At 32.4% G+C, this 7547-nt stretch overlaps 1 long non-coding RNA gene across 3 annotated transcripts; it reads left to right on the plus strand.

Annotated features, from left to right (window-relative positions):
- Positions 1-2341: 2341 nt before the first annotated feature.
- On the plus strand, positions 2342-7256 carry LOC143855432 (uncharacterized). 3 transcript variants are annotated; one of them, XR_013237870.1, is made up of 4 exons: positions 2342-2511; positions 6458-6572; positions 6651-6862; positions 6978-7256. It is a non-coding gene; the product is annotated as an uncharacterized LOC143855432 (long non-coding RNA). The 3 variants fall into 3 exon arrangements; XR_013237871.1 differs by lacking the exon at positions 2342-2511 and adding an exon at positions 2557-2584; XR_013237872.1 differs by lacking the exon at positions 2342-2511 and adding an exon at positions 5050-5153.
- The last annotated feature ends 291 nt before the right edge of the window (positions 7257-7547 follow it).

Raw genomic sequence — 7547 nt, forward strand, 5'->3', positions numbered from 1 at the left:
GAGGGATGCTTAACACCTTCCCCAATTGTAATCACAACCCTTACCCAGATATATGTAAGGACCACGCCTTATTAACAAAACAAAATATAAGGTTCACAGGCCTAGAGCAAAAGAACCTCGGTGATCACTATCCTTTCAACAAAGTTCGAGCCCCTATGCTCATTTCCTTGAAAGAATAGACAAGGGTCCTGGGCCCTAACCTAGGTGGCGACTATGAGTTTCTCTTACTTGCAAAGTTAGGACCACGGTCCCGAATCCACAAGTAGCGCAGATCAAACAACACCCCCTGAAAACCCGATTGTGGTGATCTCCTGTCGTCCTGTGCAAACATGGGAAAAAACCGGCTCCCACAGTTGGCAAGATTTTGGAAATTGTGATTTTTCATCCTTTTTTGCTTTGAAAAATATGATTTTTGTCTCTTTTGACGGGTTTACGAAAAGTTTTGGCGGACCGCAACTCCTCCGTTTGGACTCCAAATCGCATGCAACCAGATCCATTGGATTCCTCGTTCCGAGGAGATTCCTATGAACCTAATATCGGTGGTTTTCGGAACACGAAGTATTTTTGGGTAAAAATGAATATTTTTTACTCAAAGCTAACTTCTCAGTTGAAAGGCCATGTGAAAACGGACTTTTTGGCCGTGCCGTGAAAGGCAAGATACCATGTAAAGACGGGCTTTTTTCACCTCTAGGCTAAAGTTCATTTTTTTAAAATTATCCTAGTTTCATAACCTAGAGAGAGATTGAGAGAAAGACTACAGGTACTCTGGGACTCGTCATGAGACTCTTCCTCACTACAACCTATCATTAGTTCCACCTTGACAAAATTAGGTGTCTACAGTATCAATGTTAGTTTTGAAAGAGGATTGAAAAACACATTGAAATGCAAAACCACTTGAAAAAGGTCTCCAATACAATCTAGATAATGTAAAATACTTTCACTGCCTGATTGCATCGGCTTAAAAGGTCTTCTGGTTCTTGGTGTTTCAGGTGAACACTTAAGATAGCTTTAGTCCTTGTGACTTCTCTCTTGAATAAGTTCTTCACTTTGAATGTATTGAGAATGTCACCAATGCTTGTTCATGTTCAAGTTCCTCTTGGCAGATGTCAGGCTTGCTTGTGGGATCCTTAACTTGAGCTCTTTGCTTAGACACCTTCCAAGGATGATGTCTCCAATGTGTGCAAGCTCACTTGGTTCTTTTGTGCATGTTGATCCTCAGGCCATGTGTTGAGTGGTATTGTGCTAATGACATGAAATTCCTGCCTAAGGTACAACACTACAAGACAACACATTAGTTCATAAAGACTAATCAATTTAGGTTTTCTAGCATCAAAACAACAAGGAAAATGTGCTTAGTTGAACCCATGTGGAACCTTAGGCTAACAAAGAGTCTAATGCTCTAGAGTTTCAGATGTTTAGCATTCTTCGATACTTCAAAATTCGAGAACAAGTTTTTCTTAATCATTGGAAAACGATGTCGACAAAAATTTGTAAGGTAGTTCACTCTTTGAAGATTCAAATCCGATCACAGATTTGAACCAACCCGGGGAGTCTGATGCAACCGCATCTATTGGTGAAATCATATCCCAAAAAATCCATCACAAGAGAGTTATCGGCAACCTGTATATATGAAGGATTATGTTTCCATTTAGGAAATTATATTTATTAGTTACTTTCTTTAGCAGGACTAGCTTGTTTAGAAGTTGTATTTTGGTAGGACTCTAATGTGGTACTTCCTACATTTTAGCACGTAGGATTCTAATTGAGATTTGAGTTTCAAATCCTTATACTATATATAAAGCGAGAATCAAGGGTTAATGTCTTCCTCACTTTTTCGTTAATTCCTTCTGCGTCCCATTCGTATGTTGCATGTCCTTTTACATAAGCTTTAGGAAATTCCCGCACTTCCTTCAAGGTGTTTTTTGCCATTTTGGCAACAAATATCCTGTGCAATCCTGAAAAATAAAAAAATTCCAGCTTCTACTTATTTATGGGCAATAAATGAGGAGTTGATAAATTAGCACCCATGTGGCAGACTTGAATGCTTTTTCATGTCTAAAGGAAGCATCCAAAACATACCAAAATGTAGAATGGCTGCTGCTTATTTATGGGCAATAAATGAGGAGAAGATAAATTCTCACCCTTGTGGCAGGCTTGAATGCTTTTTGACGTCTCATCCTTATATACAAACCGTCCAAAACATACCAAAACGTAGAATGGCTGTTGCTGATTTATGTGCAATAAATGTGGAGAAGATAAATTCTCACCCTTGTGGCAGACCTGAATGCTTTTTTAATCTCATCCTTATATACATTATTACTATATAGAAAACCAGAATCATTCGTGTCCAAAGCATCAAATGCCAGCTGTTACTTATTTGCCTCTACCAAATACTGTTTGCCTCTACCAAATACCAAAAACAAAAAAAAACACAAGTGTTTCTAGGTTCTCCTCTATTTTCTTCTCATTTCTTCCCTCTTCTACACTTGTTCTTGCACCCTTAAATCTCAGGTATTAACTTCTCCCCTGTTTTCTTCTCATTTTTTCCCTCTTCTACACTTGTTCTTGCACCCTTAAATCTCAGGTTCTCCCATTTTTTCTTCTCATTTCCTCCCTCTTCTACACTTTTATAATCTGCCTAGAGAAATAGTCTTTAATTTCTTTTGAATTCCTATTTTTTGCATCTATTCGTTTACTAGGCTAAGATTCCTTCCTCTGCCATTTTATCCTTATTTTAGGGTGTTCAATTAGATTAAATTTATATTTTCCTCATTTTATGATCCTTGATTTCTTTTTGAAGATGGTGCTTGTGATTTTGAGGCATGTTTAATGAAGTAGTTTTTACCCACAACAATTAAGGAATTTTTGGGGATAGATGAGGCAAATTGCTATCATTTAATTTTAATTCATACTATTTTTTATTTTCTTTTTATAGTATCTTTAATTCATATTAAAATTCTTATTGAAATGTCATGTACTCCTCCTCTATTCCTCCATGTTTGGTTCATCTTAAGCGTTACTTTGTTTGTCATGGCATGCAACAACGCACCTGTAAAACAAAATTAAATAATGGGCCCACCATTTCAATGATCTTAATCGTTCAGTTTTTCATCTTTCATCTCTTCTGTGAAAATTATTCATCATATGGAAATGATTTTTTTCAGAATAACCAATTTATAAATTAGACCATTAGATTGTGACCATGCGGTCCATATCGACTCCAGATTGGAACCTTTGACTACTGTAGAACTTTGGTTCCCCTTTAAATCTTGAAAAGAAAACATTTTATGAAGAAAATTTATTTTATTGGAAATCTCTTCCTTCTGATCCAATAGTCATTTTTTAAATTAGACCATTAGATTGTGACTATGTGATCCATATCGACTCCAGATTGCAACCTTTGACTAATACGCTATTGACTACTAATTTAGTCGTTGGATAACGCTTGCTACCCAATTTGCGACTCCGATTGATCTTGATGTGCCTGATCACGATAATCAACCAATCCTTATTTCATTATCCTTCATTTCATTTTAAGGTGGTGCTTGTCATTTTTCAGCATGTTTCATAGAGTATTTTTACCTACAACAATTACGAGATTTTTGGGGATAGATGATACAAATATGAAATGATATTCTTTATGATACTAGCTGTTGGTTATTTAAATGCTATTTATGAAAGTGTTAAACTAATATGTATGAACTTCTATTAAGTTTTAGAAATTTTTTCCAGATGTTATTGTCTGCTAATTTTAGATAATTCACAATGTAGATATGAAATTTCTTTATTTATTGTTTCCTGCTGTTATTTCTATTAATTTTTAGGTGTAATTATATTTATATAGTTATTTATTATTATGTTAACTTGCTAGAATAAATAACTTAGTGTTTAAAGGCATTGCTCGTTTGATATTTTTTATATGAATATCAATTCTACTGTATTTATGATTGTACTTATTCAAAAAGCTTCATAATAGCTTCTAAAATAATTACAATCATATGTATGATGCAGAAATGAAAATTCATATTTAAAATATCGAATTGTCTTTTTGACAGTTTGAGTTTACATGATTGTTTTAAATAATTACTTGTAACATTGATAATTATCCAAATATGGTACTTCATCCCCAATTATTTCTTTGGGTATACGTATTTTTATTGACGGTACTATTCTTTATTTATTTTTTTTAAATAAAGAATTGTACAAAAAAGTCAATAAAAATGTACGTATATTCAAAGAAATATGGGGAGATGCTGCCCGAATGGAGAATCGGATATGTTGTATAGTCAATTATTAAAACATGATTGTATACTTGAATGAGCAATGTAATATAAACAAGTATATGATCTATTAAAAAATTGTTATAGATATGCAGATAATACATAAAAGCTTGAGAAACGCTTCTAAAATAGAAAAATGATTACATAGCAAAATGATTACGAATTGTTTAACAAAAAAATAGAGAAACGAATCTAATCTATTAAAACATTGCTATAGATATGTGAATAATGATAGGAAAAGACTTTGGAGATGCACAAAATCAGAAACCAAATCCATATCCCATATTCATATATATGTAGTCCATCTCTAGGAACCACTCTGGATTTAGGTCCCAAAATGAATCGAAAAAAATAAATGGAATCAATCATATAGCAGTCAGTCATGAAGAAATGAAAAAGACAAAGACAAACCCAACAAAGTCTTCAACATCCAAAATAGATGGAACAACAACTACACGCAGAGAACTTCAAATCATTGATTCAGAGTATGTAACGATCTCTCATCGCTCTTCCTAAGATTATTATACCCAAGGTCACTTACCCAATAAAGTTATTATACCCAAGGTCATTTTTAGATCTCTTATCTAAAAATGTTAAAGTAACAAGTCAATCCTTGAAGCTAATTATCACATGCAAAAGTCAACGAAATAATTTCCTACAAAATAGCATACCAATTCCCCATCAATTATGTTCCAAATATACATACACAATGTATCTAGAGTATTAATTTATGTATTCATTATAGATATACACTGCCTGTACAATTGACATTATGGGGGGGTTTCGCAACAAAAGAAGGAGAAATCATATCTGAAAAGGTTGAAGAATGTCCCATTATCATTGCAACATCCATCAAAGCTCAACCATTTCAAGGTAAACATTATATGCAAATGTTTATTTCTCTCTGTATATATCAACAATCATTATCTAATCATAAAATAAAAAAAGAAACTAATAATATTGACAAACAAAATATACATTTCATTTAATCTTTAAATATAATTTACTACTTTGTAATACAGGAGTAACTCTTTCCACAACCGGGAATACGATCATTGACATCGATTCAAACATAGAAGCAGCCAAATCATTAAAGCAATGGTATAATTACATAATACATATCAAAATATTATATATTTTAGTTTTCAATTGAATTTTAAATGTTATATCTAAGTTTTTTTTACAGGTCTACAGATCATCAACTGATCATAGAAGAATCCAAAAAACTAAAAAATGAAGTATCATCATCAAAAAGTTTTTCAAATACGGTTACTATTGACGCAATCGTTGATGAAAATATAAAGCTTGAAAAACAGGTAATATAAAATCTTTTACATTATTACCATATTATATTCATAAATAAAAAATAATTTATCATATATCGAAAAATAATATTTTTCTTAATGCAGAATCAATCTTACATAGTAGAAGGATGGATTATCGACGTTAACAATAGGCAGAATCCTTGGTATCCTTCTTGTTCAGTATGCAAAAAATAAAGCAGACAATCGTACTAGCACAAACAGATGTGGGAACTGTTTCTCCAAAAATTTTGAAGTTGTTGACCGGTACATGAAGATTACTACACTCACAAGAGCCCTTCCAAGTTATGTCTTTGATTTTCTACACCATCATTAATAAAAATAAAAAACTTATGTTTTTTCTTGCCTGCAATTTTCTGTTTCAAGAAATGCTACTTTCAAAATTTTAAGCAACTGCTTCATATCCTCTTCAGTACTTATCTTCTCCTTTGTAGAGTATAACTAAAAGCATTTCACACAATAATGGATTAAATACAAATATAATCTTCAAAGTTTAATCGGCTTATTTAATCGGATTCTCTACTATCAAAGTTTTGAACTCAATAGACATAATCAACTGCCATTTCCCATTGTTAATAATGTAATGTCTTCCTTTTTATCACTTTATTCTAACATTTGGGTTCCAACCGTTATTGCTTCTTGATTTGGATCTCTTTTTTTCCATTTTCGTTCAAAATTCTCATTTTCTGTCTAGCAACTACAGTTTAATTATAGCATTGAAAATTTATCATGCATCATCAAAATGATAGTGCAAACATATGATGTAGAGATTTGATCCAGACATATCATCACAATATTTCTGTTTGCATTCTTCCTACTCTTAAATCGTGTCATGCTCATAATCTCATTTGACAGATATTTGCTAAAAATCAAAATTGGCGATAAGAGTGGGGCGTTATGGATGGCAGTATTTGATAAACAAGTCGAAGTAATATTCAATTGCAAAGTCTCTGAAATTAAGGAAATTAAGGTACAAAAAGTAATGCAATTTTTTAAGTACTATTCCAAATTATTAATATCACATATTTCTTCCTTTATTACCATATAGGAAAAAGACGATGCAGAGTTCGTTAGCCGGATCCAACAATGTTTGTGGATGCCATACATTTTTACAATCAGAATTTCTAAAAAACAGCTTTTTGATACACCCTCCCAACAATTCACATGCATAAAAATTGAAAAACTTGATGAAGAAGATTGGAGGAAGAAAATGGCACCAACAGAAATATCATCTTTCCTAATGAGCACTTAAATATAATGGTCTGTAACTAATTTATTTTCTCTGCATTTTCCTTAAATAGTATTTCATATTTGTATAGAGATTTACATTAAATATTGTAGATTAAATTAACTTCTTCCACTTTCCTTTCTGCAGGAGAAGAAAGAGAAATGAAATGAACAAGGCAAAACTCCAAGCTACTTTTGTACTTACTCTTGATGTAGATAAATGACGACTTTTGTACTCAGCCTTGATGTACATAAAGAACCATATGATCATACTAGAGCAATTTTGGTTATGTTTTTTGTCAAAATTTGCTTATGTAAAGAACCATATAAAGATGTTCTGAAAATATTACAAGTGCAGATGTTATGTAAATTTAACTAATACTTTACAACTTTTATATATTACCTGACATACGTAAATTTAACTAATGCTTTACATCTATTGTGTATTGCTTGATATATAGAAGCTTCTAAAGTTCTTCACAAATGGCAGGTGTTGTCTTCTTTTACAGACTTTGTCAATTATGTCGTTCTCCATTTGCATTTGACAAAACCCACATTGAAAGGAGTATGATTGAAATTGGTCTATCTACATCTATTGTTTATGGCCTAATGTATTGAAGCTTCTAAAGCTCTTTACAAATGACAGGTGCTGTCTTCTTTTAACAAACACATGGCAAGTGTTGTCTTCTTTCTCAGCTTCCAATTTCTACTAAGAGGT

Source organism: Tasmannia lanceolata, unplaced genomic scaffold (genome assembly GCF_043159265.1).
Source record: "Tasmannia lanceolata isolate RefF3 unplaced genomic scaffold, GAP_Taslan_0.1 ptg000021l, whole genome shotgun sequence".
Lineage (NCBI taxonomy): Eukaryota > Viridiplantae > Streptophyta > Magnoliopsida > Canellales > Winteraceae > Tasmannia > Tasmannia lanceolata.